Genomic DNA, 18,142 nt, shown 5'->3' with positions numbered 1-18,142 from the left:
CGCTCTCAGGGGAACCCTCGATTGGAACTGCCTTGTGCTGATATTCGTAAAAAAAGAGGCTCCCTCTCCCTGGCAAGTGCCTGTATGCGAACGCCGATGCTTTGCCGACCCCATAAAATCGGCCTTTAGGGTGTGCGGAGGGGTTTTCCTCCAGGCCTCTTTCTTTCATATTTTGACGTTTCGGAAGTGCTGCGAGAAAACTGCTTTGCCAGATAACAAGATTCAGAAAATCGACTCTGGTGGTTGGAAACTCGCTTGTTAACCTTGGCTTCTTCTTTTTTCTCTCAGAAAAAAAGAATTAGGATCGTCACTATAACATCGTCTAAATCGGATGGATTCAGAAGATCGAGAGCATAAACTTCCTACTCATTTTTATTGACATCAAAATGAACCAAAAATGTGTTTTATTTATTTTTGTGAATAAAATATTGACAAAACACAAAAATTGTACAAATGACATATGATATTATCAAACGTTCACTAAGAGAGACTTCAATATATATAAAAGTCTACAGATAGTCAGTTTTTGAATTATTTATTAATTTATTCTATAAAAAAAGAAAAATGTGGGGAAAAAATGGAAAAATCAGAATATTTAACTTTTTTAAGTGAATAGTTCGCTATCTTGCCTGTCTATGACCAGGAAGTCACAAAACACAACTTGCTTTGGATTATTTTAACCTTCCTATTTCTGTGTGGTTTGCAAAAAAATACTTTCACGATCTAAATGTGTTTGAATAATGCAAAATGCACTGAAAATTCTATCTGTCGGCTCCGATACGAAAGGCTGAAAAGTCCTCGGCACTTTATAAAGCTCTCAAACAATTTGCATAAGGCCGGTCCGGTTACCCGCGAGGAGCGACGTTTCACTCTCTTTTGCGCCCGTCTCTGAATTTTGCATCCGGCGTCCATAAATTATGGAAACGTAATGAATGCGGCAAGCGAGCGTGGACGCGACGAGCGCTTAAAAATTGCCACTCTGGGAGATAATGAAGGCACAACAGCAGCCATTAAAAGTTAAAAGTGGCGTGTATAACATCAGACAGACAGACAGTTGATATTATTCTCGCTTTTGTTCGGCGCGCGTCTCCCTGCCGCACACGGTCGCTCGCTCGGTTGGTAGACGCAAAAAAGGCAATAAAAGCGGGATGCAGGTGACGAATGGGCCGCATTAAGATTTTATCTGGCTGGCGCGCGGTTCCTTTCCCTTCCTCTCTCTCTCGCCACTCTCGCCGAATTGGTCCGAAAACAATAGGCACTAACGAGCGGATTTGCCGGGATTCCAACTCGAATATAATTTTCCGCTTGTGCTGCAATCTGAGTAATTTAATTCAAACAAGTTCCATTCACAACTTTGGCAGAACCCATCTCACGACACCTTAACGACAAATTCTAGGATATAAAACCTAATGGGCTGCAGCTGATTCTAGAGGAAACCAGACTTCTACTGTACATTCTGAGAAATTTAACGATTGAAGTTGGAAAATTTAATCTGTGCCTGGCTCTTGAGTGCAGAGATTGTCAAGTAAATCTATTGAAGGGAAATTACCTTGAATTGTTGTTGTTAGTGTTTTTTAACCGTTAATGGTTGAACGTTAAATATTATAAAGACGAATTTGGTTTGCAGCCTTCACAAGATAATTTAGAAGTTTTTTGGCTCCAAATATGGTTTTAAAAGCTCAAAAGGTCATAAAATTGAGTAATTCATGTTTATTTGAAGTTTTAAAGTAAATTGCACCCCATTTAGTACGATGACACGTTAAATTGTCCCTTGCATGTGTAAAAACACCTTTTTGAACAGCAAACTTGCTGATATTTTTCATACGATCTGCCACTGGATTTTATACTATTCATATGAGGCAATTTCATCCACGCGTTTTCCTGTTATGGACATTTTCTACAGCCATAACTTTAATTTCGCGCCCTGAGCGGGCTCGTTCGGACGCAAAATAGCCGTTCATGCTTCAGCAAAAATAATTCACTCGCCATCAAAATTGCATGGATGCGATTCTTGCCGGCGCGCCGGCGGCCGTGCAAATGAGGATTTACAGTTTTGGCGAATCCAATGGGGCTATTCGTCAGCGTGGGGATGAGATGAATGGCCCGAGGAAAATGGGAGAAGCCCTCGCGTGCTCCAGCACTAACCTATTTATACATCCGAAAAGCGGGCGTACAGACAAACGCCATAAATTTGGCCGACGCTCTCGGCAAATTTCGCTCTGCCGTCTTCGCTCGCCGAGGAAAAAATTCAGACCCGCCGTTGCGTCTCGAGAAACATAAACCCGGCTATAACGCGCAGTTAAAAGACACGAAGGGCGCGCGAGAAATGATAAAGAACATCTCTCCTCTGAAGCTGCTGAATCAAAAATGGCGTTGGAACAAAGGATATCAGATTATGTGATACTGAAGGGAAGTTGAACGAGTTGCAAAAGGACAAAGAAAAGAGCTGGTTGCGTCATTAGTGCCGTCATTAAATTCTTGCATAGTGTTGTTGAATCTTCGCCTAAATTTAATGGCTGCAATTAAAATTTAATTATGTTGATTTGTCCCGTTAATTTTTTCTATCATATTTTTAGAGAAAAATTCAGTTACGGTAATTTTTTTCGCGTGGAAAAAATATATTGATGAGGATTAAATATGTGTATTTTTAGTTCCATGATCGGAATCAACGATCAATCCTACTGAAAATTTTATTTATATTTAAGTTTAATAAAGTGACTGGAAAATTCCTGAAATATTAAAAATCAGGAGAAGAACTCACGAATTTTTCAGGCACAGGAAAATCCAGGAACCGTTTTCTGAAACAAGACAAGAGATGAATAAGTTATCAACGCATATAGCTCGCCATAAGAAAAGAGCACAAAACTTTGCTTGCATTCTACTCAAAAAATCAATTTTGGCTTTGTTACCCAAGTTAACCCAAAACGGTGGTTAAATTTACTAGTACGGATATTTTCTTAAATTTGAGATGAAATGACTCTTGTGTTAAGTTAATTTGTAATCTCTTGATAGTTTTGATTCCAAATATTTGAAAAATCCAAAAATTGCAGTGAAAGTCGACACTTTTGTATCTTGACTCTGCTGAAATTTATGCACGTACCGTGTTCTTTGTCCTTTTACTTTAATCATATTTTACACCCCTCCCTTTCCACCTAGAATTTTAATGACAGTATTTCTCCTTTCATGACAAGCTCAGAAACCTGCGGAATTCGAGAGAAGAAGCATCAAAACTTGTTCTTCCCTGCTGAGGCCGGAGATAAAAGCCAGATAAACGCGTATTTTATGAACAGATTAAAACTGCTTTTCTAGTCCGGCAGCAGGAAGAGGAAGAAAGAAAATGGCTATTTATTTGGCAGCAGCTGCTGCTGCACAGGCTGATAATGATAACGACCGAGAGTATAACAAGCAAGTTGTGCTGCATAAATTGCAGGCGAAGCAGGGCAGGGGACGGCCAAGTAGTTTTATTCGGGGCCTGTGTGCACGGCATAATAAAATCTTTATCAAAGGAGAAAGAGCAGCAGCAGCAGCAGCAGCAGCCATTGTGTGGCTCTTCGCGTCGACTTGCAAGCGAGGCAAAGTTTGTGTTTGCAAGCCTTGCGGTTTGTATTTGTGTTGTTTTGTTCCAGCCGTCGTGACACGAAAAGAGATGCATGTGTACGGCAAAGTTGGTCAACACCTATTGTGGTTAAGTGTGCGCAGCGTGAAAGGGCCGCGAATTCGCCTGCTTTTACGCGCTGCGAGGTGAATTTTTAATTTGGCAATTAGCTTCCTGGAGCTCGCTCTTAAGCGTGGAACGCCTCTGGAATTGCTTTAAATAATCAAGACACTTGTTTCAATGAATGAAAATTCTGCCTCAAACGTGAAGGGGGAATTGTTTTTGGAATTACCGGAATTAAAAAAGGTTCCAGGATTATCATTAATTCCTTTGTCCAAACAACTGCAAATAATTCGCATGCACCAAAATACTGTTCATCGATAGATAGAGAGTTAATTTTGAAATTAATTAAAAAAGGGTTTATGCTGCGAAATTATAGAAAATCCTTGTTGCCAATATGCATATACTATTCCCCAAGACTTCAGTTAAAGCCAAAATCGATCGATAAAAATTTTAAAAAATGCTTGGAATTTGAATCATTTAACTAGAAAATGCGGTTGCGTCCAACAATGGGAGTCCGAATGTGAACGAGTGTGTTCGAACAGTCTGAGAGAACATCGATCATTTTAGATTATTTACATGAACATACTTAAAAAATTCTCTTGAATTACGACGAATATTACGACATCAAAGGGATTTAGTATAATATACGCACCTCACCTCTAAAAAAATCGCAGAATATTTACAGAATTCTTGTTAATTATCCCTTTTACTTTGCAACGCGCAGAGAGTATTTTAATGAGCAAAACTCTGCAAAATTAATCTCGAGCATAATATTATTATTTAGTTATAATTAATCCAACTTTCTTAATTTCCCTCCTCGCACGTTCAAGGAAATGGTCTAATTCCTCTTGTCAAACGCAACTCGGAGAAAATCGATGGCACGAACGCGTTCTTGCCAAATTTGCATATTTTCACCCTTTCTGCAATAAACGCGTTTGCAAAGCTAGGGATTGTTTCTTGTGCGTGTGCCAGGCAGAAAGAAGAGCTTTTAATCTTCAAGCGCAAAATTTTCAGAGACACACATTTGCATCAAAAGGTGCGCGCAGACCGGATTACTCATGCAAAATAACTCAGCGAAAATATTTCTGCAAAGAAGAAGAAGAGGTGCAGGAAGAAGAAGATGGAGAAACTCATTCATTTGAAATTTAGATTCAGTCTCATCACCGGGTGGCTTATAAATAAAACAGCAGCGGCCAAATTGTCAGGCATGACGCGCGCAGATTCCAGAGAGCGGAAAAAGCTGCTGCGCGCGGCCCTTTTTTCGCCAAAGGTATGCAGAAGTTGTCTCTTAACACGATTTCCTCAGCCACGCTGCAAACACAGGCACGGCCTCTCGTTCACATTAAGCAAAAATACAACATTTATATGTGAAACAAAAGGCTTTATGCCCACGCATTTCAATTTGGCTTGATTAGCAGTGGCCTGAATTTTAAGTAGTACATGTGGTGGACACGTCTCTTGCTTTATTTTCGGCCTTACTTATGCAAATTTCTTTATTAGCCGTTTTGTATGTTGGTTATCGGTGAGTGACGGCGAAATTCGTTTATGGTTCCGCAAATGAACGTGTCGAGCTATGTCGAACTTAAAAGCTCCCCCATCATAAAATTAAAAGCTTTTCTTAAGATATACAGCAGGGGTCTATAAAGTTTTGCATCAGTGTTTAAGGTATAAAACAACTATATATATTTTCTTCGATTTCAAATAATACCAGTTTTGCCGATTTTCTTAAATTATTTGTGGCACCTTGACCATATTTCTTGGCAGATTTCGATTTCTATCATTGAGATCTTTTGACACTTTTTTGGGGAAAATCTTTGTTGTGAAATAAAATAAGGAAGCAATCCTCTCACCTTTGGAAAACGTTGCAACCACTTTTCTCGAATATATACATCCGAAAATGGCTCCTATATTATTATCGAGACTTGAAATTTTGATATTATTTTTTATTTTAATATATCCCTGCAAACACAACACATTTTACTAAAAAAAACTTCATAACTTTAGGGTTTAGCTTATGGGGATCGATCCTGAAGCCGAAATATCATCATTAACAGTCTTTGCGCCCCATGCCCGGGCCTAATTAAATATGCGCATAGTGCGAGCATAATGCCGCAGTTAATAGAAATAAGCATATTCAAATGAGGCTGCCGGAGGGCTTCGCCTCTGCTGTTTTTTCGCCTCTCGCACGTAAACAGCTGGCAAGCCTCTCTGCGGTGGCGAGATGCTAATTATTTACATGCAGCGAACTCTGGCGGTGCAGCAGCAGTGTTTTGAGTCGAAGCACTTGCGCTAATTGGATTAGAGGCCGGCACGAGATATTGTTGCAACAACAACACAGGTATGGTGTTTAAGGAGGGTGCTTTGCTCGATGGCATGCATGCTGATATTGTGCACTTTATTGTCGACCGGCCTGCCTTTCTGTGGCTCACCGCGCCCATTCAGCTCTCGCGCAACCTCTCGAATAACCGCGCTGCTGAGTCTTAAAAAAGACCGTGATTGCCTCTATTGCATTTAAGAGGAGGATTTTTCCTCTCCAGCACACAAGGATGGGAAAATATAAATAGAGGGTTTCTATTATCTGCGTCGCATCCTTGTTTATTTCTGGAATCATAATGACATCGAACAAAAGCTTCTTACATTATAATGTGCATGAATGAGTTCTTTTTATATAAATATTTTAGGAGTATAAGTCGATATATTTTTGGAAGTTTAGTACTAGTTTAGACCTTTTCCTATCCAGAAGGCACTGTCCAAAACTACTCTAAAAATTATAATATCCAGAAATTTTGGCAGCTTTTACTTTAGTAGTGTTCAAGAACAGTAGTTAAACAAATTTATTCTAATGCTAAATGTTACAAAATCATGTATCATTTTAATATTAAAAGCTAGGTTCGGCCAATTTAGACTATACCAGACTATATTTGAAAAATGCGACCACTCGAGGTTGTTTTCATGTTCAATATAATTAAAACCAGACGAAACTGGTCGGAGGAATAAAAACGACGAATTTCTTTTGACAACGAGGATCAAGCCTGGTTTAAATTATATCTTGAATATATCAGACTAATTTTTCTTGTTTCAAATTGTTTAAGAAAAGCATGAAGTGTAAATGAATCTCACAACTATTAGGCTAGCGCAAGCGAGAATTTGATTCGTATCCTTTTGGGCTTATTTTCAGTGGATTTGTTTAGGTAGTTTGGGGGGGGGGGGGGGGTTAGCGCCCACGAAATGGTCCGTCTAGACAGCTGGATTGATGAGAATGTGCGCAATTTGCCTCTGTCACTGCGAGTGGAGGGGGGACAAGAGATTCGCTGGCTTGCTCCCCCTCCACTGCCCACTAATCACCAGATATATGCCTTTCCACAGCTACCCTGTTTATCAGAATAAATTAACTACACAGCCTCCTAGGTGGGGAGCGAGCTGTTAATTTATCCATAATTCTACAAAAATGTCCTACTCTGTCAACTTCGTGTGCCTTCATTGGCATCTATCGAGATCTGTTTAATTATTTTAAATAATTGTTATCATTTAGACTCCTCTGATAACGGTAAATACTAGTGGTAACAGGATGGGAGAAAACTGCACATAATGCCTCTTCCAGCCTCTAATGCCCGCCGGCCAGGCATTTAAATGTCGGGCGACTCGCAACCGAGCTATAATATTTAAATATTTTCCAATAATCTGAGGCTGCGCTCCAATAATACATTCATATTGTATAGTCAGGATCAAATTGAAAATGACTATTTGCTCAATTGTGAAAAATGTGTCATCTCGCTATCTCAATCTTCCTTGTGAAAAAGAAGAAAAAAAATATACCTTCCATTTAAGTGTGTCGATATTAGTTTACCGCTTAAGTTCATAAAATTATTTAATCAATCAAGAGATTTACACCTAAACGTTTGTTGTGCCTTCAGGAAGTATTCAATTTGATTCTAAACTCACAGGAAAAAAATTAAAAGGTTTCTAACAATCCAACTAAAGCACATACTGCCTTATTATAACATCGATTTCGGCGCCACACTAATTTGCATTCAGGTGAAATTCGTCGGGGATGAACGCGAGGGTATGCAGTGGACGTGTGTCTCGGCAAATAATAATCCAGAACAATGATTTCATGCGTAACTTAGGCTGCCGTTGTTCTCTCGGCTCTGAGCTCATCTCTCAGCAGCCAGCGGCTTAATTATTCCTGCGAATAACTAATGTTCCTTGGCCCCTGCGCGCGAGTGCTAATTACGCCGGAATTTGAATAAAAGCATAGCAGGGGGATACGTCGGCTCACCAGCCTCCCCCGCGCCTCGACACAATCCACTCCGACGCGGCCTTGATTATATGGATTTTACGAGCGGCCCTATTCAAATTTCACTTATGCTGCACGCACTGACGTCTGACGTAAACGGAATTTCTTCCTTTTTGTAATCATCTCAAGCCCATTAGCTTGCAAATTGCGCGAGACTGGATTAAGAAAAGGGCCGGGGAAACACACCAAGGGGTGTTGGCGCAGATTTGGATGTTTTTGCGTCTGGGGTTAATTATTAGGAGCTCTTCTAAATTATTTGCGACAGTTTCGCGGATAATTTCTTTTGAAATTTCAGTTTAAGGCTTTAAATTTTGAGTGTAACCGCAGCAATGATTATTAAATCTACATCGATGTATTATTTTGTAATTAAACATTTTTAAATTTCCATAAGCACCAAGCCAGTACCAAACTTGAAGCCTGAAATAATAGTTTTTTTATGGATACATCATTATAATAAATAAATATGAAATAAATTGATCACACAAAAACTTCTAAATTTTCGTAATATTATTAAATAGATCACTATTTTAGAAATAAAATACAACATAATATAGTTACCGCGGACCTTTTCCTTTTTTTAAACCAAATTATTAAATTTTCACGGATAACGACCACTGCCAAGCTTTTCTTTAAAATTCACAAAAAAACTTCTGCATGCAAAAAATGACAAAACAATAAAATAAAAAATAATTAGACCTAATTTTTATAAATCATTTTATCGATTATTTAATTGGTCCAAAATTCGCTTTAGCATGATTAAATATTAAATATAATTTTTCAAGACTGAAGCACTATTCAGATTTAGGAAACAATCCCCTTAATATACTCTTATATAGAACCAAACTTGCATTAAAGGTGAATTCGCAGTTCCGGCCAACTTTCTCAATTAGACTTGCAAAAATACAGACGCGTTTGCTCGCATTGGAACGAAGTTTTTTAATTATTTCCAGTTTTAATTAAGTCTGGGCTCTTCTCACAAAGTCAAACTGACTCGTGAGAACGGTTGAAGCGCGCCAACTTTGCATGGAGCAACTGCCTAGTTTGAATCAATACATAATTCAGTTCAAGACTCTTCAAAAGCGAAAAGTAAAGATTTACTCTGAGCGAGCGCAACCGGCCGACTCCGTATATAACAGCAGTGCAAACGTTTTTTGAGCGCAACTCTTGAATAAATGAGAGAGCTGCAAAAATGGTAATGGCTGCTGCAGTGCAATTGCAAACACAATTTTGACTTAATAATTGTATGTGAATCGTCAGTGGTTCAAAGTCTTACGTCGTCAGGAAACACAACTAGATGGAAACTGTCAGGCAAGTTAAATTGTTCTTCAAGAGTAAACTTGAGCTATTAATATACTATATAGTTGTCATTCTGTCATTTTTATCCGTTTGGAAATTTAAAATGCTTGGCCATATTCTCTGGCAGAATTATATTCCTTTATTTAACGATGCGTAGGACGCTTTTTTGGGAAACTCATTGTTTGAAAATAATATCAGATTTCTAATAAGAATACAGTCCTCACCATTCGATAACCATGCTAACTTTGCAGCCAGTTAAAACGTAGGCAACATGTATTTCCGAAGGTTTTGCAGCAACAAACCTCTTTAAATCTTTCTTTGACCTATTTATGTTTTATTCTAACAAAATTATGACAGTATGCAACCTGTGTAGCACATCTGTTAATAAATTTGCCTATTTGAAAATAATCAGGAACAGGTTTTGAAATTTTTGCAAGAGTTGTTTTGTTTTTTAATTATTATTGTGACCTCAATAATGTCAAAAGACTCCGTTCCAGGTATAGATTCATTTGTCCACAAGGTAATTTTCATTGCTATGCAAGCGTGTCATTCAGCGCAGGCAGAGCAAAACAAGTCGGCGCTGTGGAAAGAGAGCGCTGGCTGCGCATTTGGCGCCGTTAATTAAGCTCGGCCGCGTCAACACTGCCTCTATGCCGGTGCACACGACTTTTTTCATCCATAGATTCACACGGAGGCCTTTGATCATGTATGGACGTGTAGCGGTGCTTGCATAATCAACAAGGCGTTAATTCAGCCGATGCAGCCCTTTGCTGGGTGCTTTGTCGCGCGCACGGCGACATTTTTGCATGCATAATCGCCCCCCTTGGCTGCATGCACGCACCCACGCAGTAGTTGCACACTCGTCACTTCTAACGACCGCGCCGCAGTCGCTTCAAAGGATCAGCCTTTTCCAGCAAATTACACTGCTCCTCTATAGAGCTTCTTTAAAGTGAATCATTATTGCCATGGCTGAAAATATCTGTTGAGTCGTGCATGTTTGTATAAAACTACAAGGTAAAAACTGTGTCACGCATCTTTATGGGCTGAATAATGATTTTCAGATTTTTTCACCTCATTTGCAGCTCACCCTGTTCATATTCATGATTTTGAACCTGAAAATTCAATACTTTTGCTTGAATCGAAAACAGAAAAATCATATCGTAATTTTTGTTAGTAATAATGGAAATTCTGATTAGAATTGCGAGTCCTGGTATTGCCATCAAAACATGCCTCTGCCCAAAGCTATATTTCATGAACAAGAAGTAATATACAGTTAATTATTAATACATACATAACTAAAATGCAGGCAAGCATCATCGTTTCGTAAAAATTCAATTTACAAATTATTCCTCTTTGGCCACTGCACATTTGACCCTCAAACGTTTGAATGGGGGATTTTTTTTACCAAGAATATTGTTCTTTAAGGCTGAGAGCATATTAAGAAATATCTACTATTTTCAAAGAAGACACCCTCTAATTTAGATTATTTCATCTGTGAAATTTTACTTCTGCTAGATTAAAGTGAGCTTAAAGCCACCTTAACTTCAAAAGGCTTCTTGGAAAGACAGTCTTCCTGAAAATCGGGAAGCTCAAGTCTTTAAAGTTTCCGGGGTGTTTATGAAATTGACAAATGAAAGCAACTGCCGAGCGTCGCTGCGGGCTGCATTGTGGATTTTGAATTTTTATGCGTCTTCTCCCTGCGAGTGTTTGCAAAGTTGGGGAACTTGACTGCTACTTCTCTTCACAAAGACCGGTGCAACAGATTCGCTGGCGAGTATTAAGAATTCAGAACTGAAAATGCTACAAAGGGAAGACAAATCAATGCGCTGGGGCCCGGCTGGCGCTGCTCCGCCTCAAATTATGGTTAATCGGAAGGCTGCGAGCAGACTTCAAAGAGGCTTCTTCTGCAGTTTCTCTTGTCTCGAAAAGAAAAATATGAAGCTTCTCGTATAACGATAGGCTCTACAAAGGGCTTATATTATGATGGGGTTCAGGGGTTGCTTTGCTAATAGCTTGCGCACTAATAGTGTCCATCATCGATGTAGTAATTATTGCCCGCTTACGTCAGCTTTTGATGAGAGGCAGTTCAAGTAAGAGGATTACTTATATTGAAATATATATTATATGAAAACAGTATATTCCTGAAAGCTGTAAAATATATCTAAGTCTTACAGAAACGTTGGAAAATTTCCTAATCAACATGTAAGACTAATAAAGTCAGGAAACAATATTTTATTTCTTTTGCTCTAAAATTATAAAATTAAATGAGCTAGTTGGATTTTTTATTCGCAATTATGCGAGTTTGAATCCTTTTCAATTAATTACCATTTCTATTCAAAGGAACAACCACTGCTCGTAAATTTCAACGGGATCTACTTTCTTAATTAAAACATAAAAAATTCAATAAGCCACAATTTTATAATACCTGGACTTAGATTTACTTTTGTAACACATTTTTCAGACCTGAAATAAAAAATTTTGCTGGGAAAACAATTTCCTCATTTTTAATGCCACTTTTAAAAAGGCTGGCATAAAAGTGAACAGTAAACAGACAAAATTCACGTGTTCATTTCTATGTTTTTTCTCCGTAAAAATTTGCTATTAGTTTGAGCAGGAAACCAGTTTTTTATGAATCGCGGACAGCTAGTGAAAAAATAGTTGACAAATGAGTCTTATTGTTAATCGCACATCGGGCTTTGCACCTCCTTTATAAATAACCCCTGACAATCGATGCTCACAGCAACATTTTAAACATCACACGCTTTTTTGTGTTGAGTCGACGTTACAGCAAAATGGAAACTGTCCATTATATTAAAAGCTGAAACGATCATTTGGCCGTTGTGTCAGACAAGCAAGAATGATGATCGTGCTGTCATTGAAAAAATATGGAGAATAATCCCTGCAAATCCAAAATCCATCGATTTCCATCAGCCTCAGCAGCAGCGTCCACGTCGTTCTAGCGAAAAAATTTCAGGGGGCGCATATTCTATTATTCGAGTGGATGGCACTTTGTACCATTGGCTGCATAATAATCCCTGATCCTTTTCATAGCCGGTGAATCCTATTGTGGCGAATCCATTCTTAGCAACAAGACTTTTCATATTTTATCAGCAGCTCGCACTTTTGCTGCTCCGCCAGAAACGCGCGGACGAGAAGAAAAATTGAATTCCTTTCAGCCGAGAGAGCCGCCGCCGCCGTTGCCAGACGAGGAGACGCTTGATGGAATATTGGCAAGCTGCTGCTGCTGGAAGGAAGGAAGGAAGGTGCTCCCGACCCCGACGAGTCGAGGGCGTTTCTATGCTCGCCCTCTTGCCACGGGATTCATTCTATTTTATACTTCTTGCGCCAGTGAGCCGTGTCTTGAGTGTTTTTGCCAGCCATGATACGTGATACGCCAAGTGGCATACAGCAGCTGCAGCCCCGCCGCCGAACTCTTGCTTCGTTAGCCTAGCTTTCGGGATTATTGATCACCCTGCACGCGGCCGCACACACAGCCTTAACCCTTTTTATCCGCCCACGCAGGCACATCCCTTGCTTTTTGCCTGCTTATCAGGGGATAATTAGGAATTTGCGGCATCAACTCCGCGCGCAAGTATGTTTTCCCTCCGACGAAGAGAAAGTGTGTGCATTGTTTTGCGGTGTGCTGCGGTGTGCACGTCAAACATAAGGTTGATGAAAAGCAGCCCCAAGAAAACTTGTGAACTTGGTCTCTTTGTTTTATTAACTGTTGCTAAGAGTAGACCTATCTGGATTAAAGTATTAACTAAGGGAATATACTAACGGCGTTCTGCGGAGCATGACAAATTGAAAAGAAAAATTTTACACCACGTTCTTGTACTGGACGGCAGCTGTTCCTATACCTCGCGAGCCTCAATTCAGCAGTACTTTTCATGTAATGCTGCAGCAAAGTGCAGTAAAAAAGAAAAACTTGAGGAATCTCTTGAAATTCCGCCAATCACCGTGATACACACTTTCTTTTTTTAAAGGTTGAAAGACCTGAATTCCATATTTTATTTAGAAAGCATTTTCAAAAATTTAAACCTTTCAAGATAATTTCCTTATTCAAAATCCAAAGAGCAAACTATCGGTTTGTAAATCCTAGCAAATAATGGTATTTTAAGCGCCCACTTATCTCTAATGAGTTATAAGCTGGCTCCGCAACCCTCATTCATTATTTGGTTTAAAATTTAATGTGTTTAATCTTGTTCTTTTTTTAATTGTTTGTTAAAATCAACCGTTTTTTCTCCACACTGTTTTTAACTTTTTGTACAGTTCAAAATACCCACCATTTTAGTAAACGTGAAAAATTTTGTTCCAGCTTTCATCCATAAATTCTGAATAAAAAAATTGCAAACCAACAAAATCTAAATTTCTATGGTTTTACTTTTTATAGAAAATAAATTATCGTCTTTGCTTGTGGTTCTTTCAATTATTAAATAGCTTTGAGCTTTAAATACATAACACAGAATAGAGCTACTATACCTAGCTTACTTAATTAAATGACTTGGAAGCCATAGCCTGATTACTTTTTAGATGTAATTGTTAGTTTACTTTGAATTGAATGCCGGAAGCAGCAGCCGTCACAATGGCAAAAGGCTTTCTGCAGAAAATGTCTCGACGGGGAACACTGACGAGAACGCAATGGAATTAATAATGGTGGGCAGAACAATGGGAAAAGCGGACGCGACCTAGAGCATGGGCTGGCTCCTCCTCGTTCGCTTACTGACCTCGGTTCGCACTCTTCTTCGTTCTGAGTCACCTTAGTGGAACTCCCACCAATCCGCATGATTTAATTAATTACAACGCCTGACAAACGGGCATTTGGAATTGGAAATATACATACTTTATACGCGTACATATATTTTCAGTACAATGTTGTAATATCGCCAAGTGCTGTACGAAAATTTGCAAACAGCATGTCAAAAAAGATACAGAAATCAAAATATTATTTAACAAAAATACAGTTTTTCGCACACAATCTTACTTTTTCACGGCGTTTGAAATCCACTTTCCTACGGTTGGAATATCTAGAAAAAGGTAATCTTTCACTATTTGACGAATTGATAAATCTTTGCACACACCTATATAAGAAACTTAAAAATTTAATTTTATTTATTTCTAGCTAACAAACTTTGAGCTATTTCTTACATTTAGCGCGCAAAATGATGAATTTTATTTTAAAGTTTAAATCTACGATTTAGAGTTTTAATGGCTGAAAATTAATTTAAAACAATTTGATGTACCTTTTCAATTAAACAAATCTGACCTCCAAGCTTTTAAACAATTTTAGTGAAACGTTTTGGATAATAACTGGACAAATTTTGTTTGCAACTTGAATTTTAAACTTTTCCTTGAACAACACCCGACGGGCAAAATTGTAAACCCAATTTCAAAGCGTACCCACAGTTTCCTAAATATTGCAAATGTGTGTAAACTTGAATATTTATCACAATCCTGAGTTTCAGCTTCCTACTTAATTTTATTTCATTTTATTTATTTTCCACAAGCAATGAAAGGTGGGTGAAATCTCTTCATATAATAGCAGAAATCGGCATGAGATGAGCAGCAATTTTGTAGTCAGCATGTTGATAGAGTGAACAAATAATTTACAAACAGAATTATCCCCTAATGGCAGATTAGCTCGCTTGCCAAACTGCTGGTTGATGACCTCGTTCGGCAGGCAGCTGGCAACGAAATCCCATTCCCACCCAATTCGAATGCCGACACGACACGCAAATGAACCATCAATCGGTCGAAAAGTCAAACACACAATGCACGTATTATAATAATGCCAGCTTCGAGTGGAACCGATCTTGCTTCCCGTTGAGAGAGCGGATTTCCATGCAAGCAGCTCAATTAGATCGGATGATGATTTTGGTGACTGTAATTTGGCTGAATCGGCAGCGCAATAACATAACACACAGCGATTAAGGGCTCATTACAGCGCGCAGACTGCACGCACGAGTTTGCAAGCAGGCGGACATGTGTGCAAACACGAAGCCGTCGCGCACCACTCGCTGAACTAGTTGTGTCTATGTATTCTTCCACTAATTAATTGGCTGCCGCCGCCGCCACCGCGCCAGCAAAGTTTCGTCGCTGGTTATTGGCGAAACAAAGTGGTGCGGAGGCAAAATAATTATTATGGAAACGGCAGCAGCTGCTGCAGAAGAGTGAGTGTTGTGCCCGCTGAGGCGTGAAAATTTCTAGTTCACAATGTTGGTTTTGTTGGCTTTGGTTATCACATTGCAAATTTAATATTGATGTAATTTGATGTTAAATAGCAAATATTGCCCATTACCCAAAACTGTTTATTGAGCAGGTAAATTTTCTGTAATTTCCTGGTCCGCGCAAATGGTGTTTGTAGAATTCTTCTTTATATTTCTGACTAAAAGTTCGTTCAGTAAAAAATGAACATTTTAAGGAGGGTCTATATACTGCGCAATTCTGACAAATAATAATCATTTTACCAAAAAAATTGGAATTGAGCTAAATTTTGCACAAAGTGCCTTTCTGGGAAAATCGTCTCCTGGCAACAAGCACCGTTTCCCTTTAGAAAATAACGATTTATAATAGACCAGAAGGAAAACTTATATCAAAAACTGAACTTAAGCTGATTCTAGCAAGCATAAATTGAATTCGCAGGACAAATATTGGACTATTTGAATAAAGGTTATGAAAAGTATACACCTATAAATAAAGTTTTGAGTAGTACCTTCTGAATTTTAATGCTTTTAAGTCTTAACAATGTTATAATTACCATAGTGGTCAGTAACCTTAATAAAAACAGACTCTTTTTCTCTGTGAAAACTGAAATTTCAGATGAACATTTTTGTCTTATAAATATAACTCTTGACCTACTGGCCATAACACCGATTGTTAATCTCAAGTCGTCAAGCAAAAATAAATCGAGATAATTGAGCGAAAAGTTCCTGATATTTTCCTCAAGTCAAATACCCTAGTCTTCTCGTACGGCTATATACGGGTATATATTATATAGTCTCGATTGTCTGCGCTTTCTCTCGATTTGTCGGTTAGCAACGTAACGTCAAGTGCAGCTCAATGAGAAAAATCTGTGCAAACACACACTGAAAGGCATCGTTTGGAAAATGAACGCGTCTATCATCTACGGCTGCAGCTTGCACAGAAGGCAAAAGGCAGGCTCATTTCGATATGCATGAGCTGCTGACTGGAAAATGGAGCGAGCGAGCCGTCAAGCAGTGCCAATACGGCACGGCTGGCGGGGTGAAGTGTACATCGACGGTGGATCGGAGCGAGAATTAGATTAAGCAAGAAAGCTGGAGCTGCACCACACATATTGACAGAGCCGTATGAGTGTGTGTCCTGGAACAAACAGCTGAGCGAGCGCTGCGGGTCGGGCCTCTTTTGTTCCTCGCGTTTGCTGCATGTGTATGCAACTTTTCAGCTTCAAGAAACTAGCTGAGAGCTAATTCATCTCCGACGTTGACACACTCTAAATAATTGATCGTGCCTTTAATAAATTTATGGTTTAGCTCGAGTGTGTGCCATTTATCTTGGGAGCAGCGCCGGCGAACGGAGTGACTCGCAAATTGAGTTGTCAGGCGCCGCTACACACATGCAAATATTATAATACGCGTACGCGCTCATGTTCCCGAGTGAAAATTCGTCTCTAACTGATTGCCAGTTATGAAAATCTCCTCGAACGTTAAAAGACTATAACAGTGGCTGCATTAATTTTCTTATTTATGACTCACTTAAGGCTTTCTAGACAATTTCATTTCAAAGCAGTTCAAATCGTTTTCCAAGCATTAAACTCAATGAAGTTAATGCCGGAATTTACGACGCTCTGAATCCGCTGGGCGGACCGAGTGCATGACTATAAATCATCATAAACACAATACACAGGCCCTGGATGATAAATGTGGCGCAAAAGTACACTAGGTTTCTATATATATGTACTCCAACGGCTTACTGCAAGGCAAACGGAGTAAAAAAGAAAATGCCTGTTCTTGCTTCTTCTGCCAGCTATTATCCTCAAAGACCTACATTTCCCAGTGCGGCACGGAGAGACTTCAATTATTTGGAATTAAAGTAGATTCTGCTTGCGGAACGTCTGTTCGACATGTTCTTACGTTGATATTAAGCTCATTTCATTATTTTTCACTAGCAGATACAATTTGCAACCATGCTAAAGATTAAGTTTGAAAAACATAATACGATTGTGATAAATAATAATCATACAGTCCCTAATTAAACTGGTTTAACCTAGTGTATGATTACGAAAAAAATGAAATGCAAAGCCGATTATCGATTTTCTCTGTGATCATGCTGATGTTTGTATCATCACATGAGCACTATCATAATTTTTTCGAAGTCGTTGAAACAATTCTACTCGCAATTCAAAACTCACTTATGGAATCCTTACTAGTCCAATTGTGGAAACAATTAAAAAATTGATTTCTTTTACGAAGGTGACAGTTATTTTCCTATTATTTCTTGTAACACCAATTTATTCTATTTTTCGTCAAAATTCATTTTGCCCCCTTCAGTTTTTAATTCCAATATGTAGAATAACTCAGGATTGAGAATTGGGAATTTAAGACGGTTGAGTATTTCTTTCTGAGCTTCTGAAACTTGTAGGTATCATACTTTTAGCTTGAAAGTCTACGAAGCCCAAATCTGTGTAAATAACCACACTCAAAAAATCGTCTGGATCACTTGTGAAGCGGGATGAGCACAGTAAAAATCGTGGAAATTGGTAAATTTGGTAGGTAATTTTATGATTTGTAAACAAAATTTCCATTTTTATAACATTCGTCAGGTTTTTTAATACATTTTTTTGTTTTGGAACCTGTTGGTTCCTATAACTATTAAGAGAAAAATAATGTTCAGATGTGATCACTGTGGATGTC

General features: G+C 38.7%; 1 protein-coding gene across 3 annotated transcripts in view; it reads right to left on the bottom strand.

Moving 5' to 3' along the window:
* LOC135940284 (follistatin-related protein 5-like) overlaps nt 1-18,142 on the bottom strand; it is a 149,921-nt gene that overhangs the window by 126,395 nt on the left and 5,384 nt on the right. For 2 of the 3 annotated variants that reach the window (XM_065485133.1, XM_065485117.1), the window contains exon 2: nt 2,762-2,798. The exons of the other annotated variant lie outside the window; for it this stretch is intronic. The gene's annotated coding sequence lies outside the window, so the exon portion shown is untranslated. The remainder of the gene's footprint in view (nt 1-2,761; nt 2,799-18,142) is intronic. 3 annotated transcript variants of the gene reach the window in all.

This window comes from Cloeon dipterum, chromosome 1, assembly GCF_949628265.1.
Source record: "Cloeon dipterum chromosome 1, ieCloDipt1.1, whole genome shotgun sequence".
NCBI classification, from domain to species: domain Eukaryota; kingdom Metazoa; phylum Arthropoda; class Insecta; order Ephemeroptera; family Baetidae; genus Cloeon; species Cloeon dipterum.
This window is presented reverse-complemented; position numbering and strand designations above follow the sequence as displayed.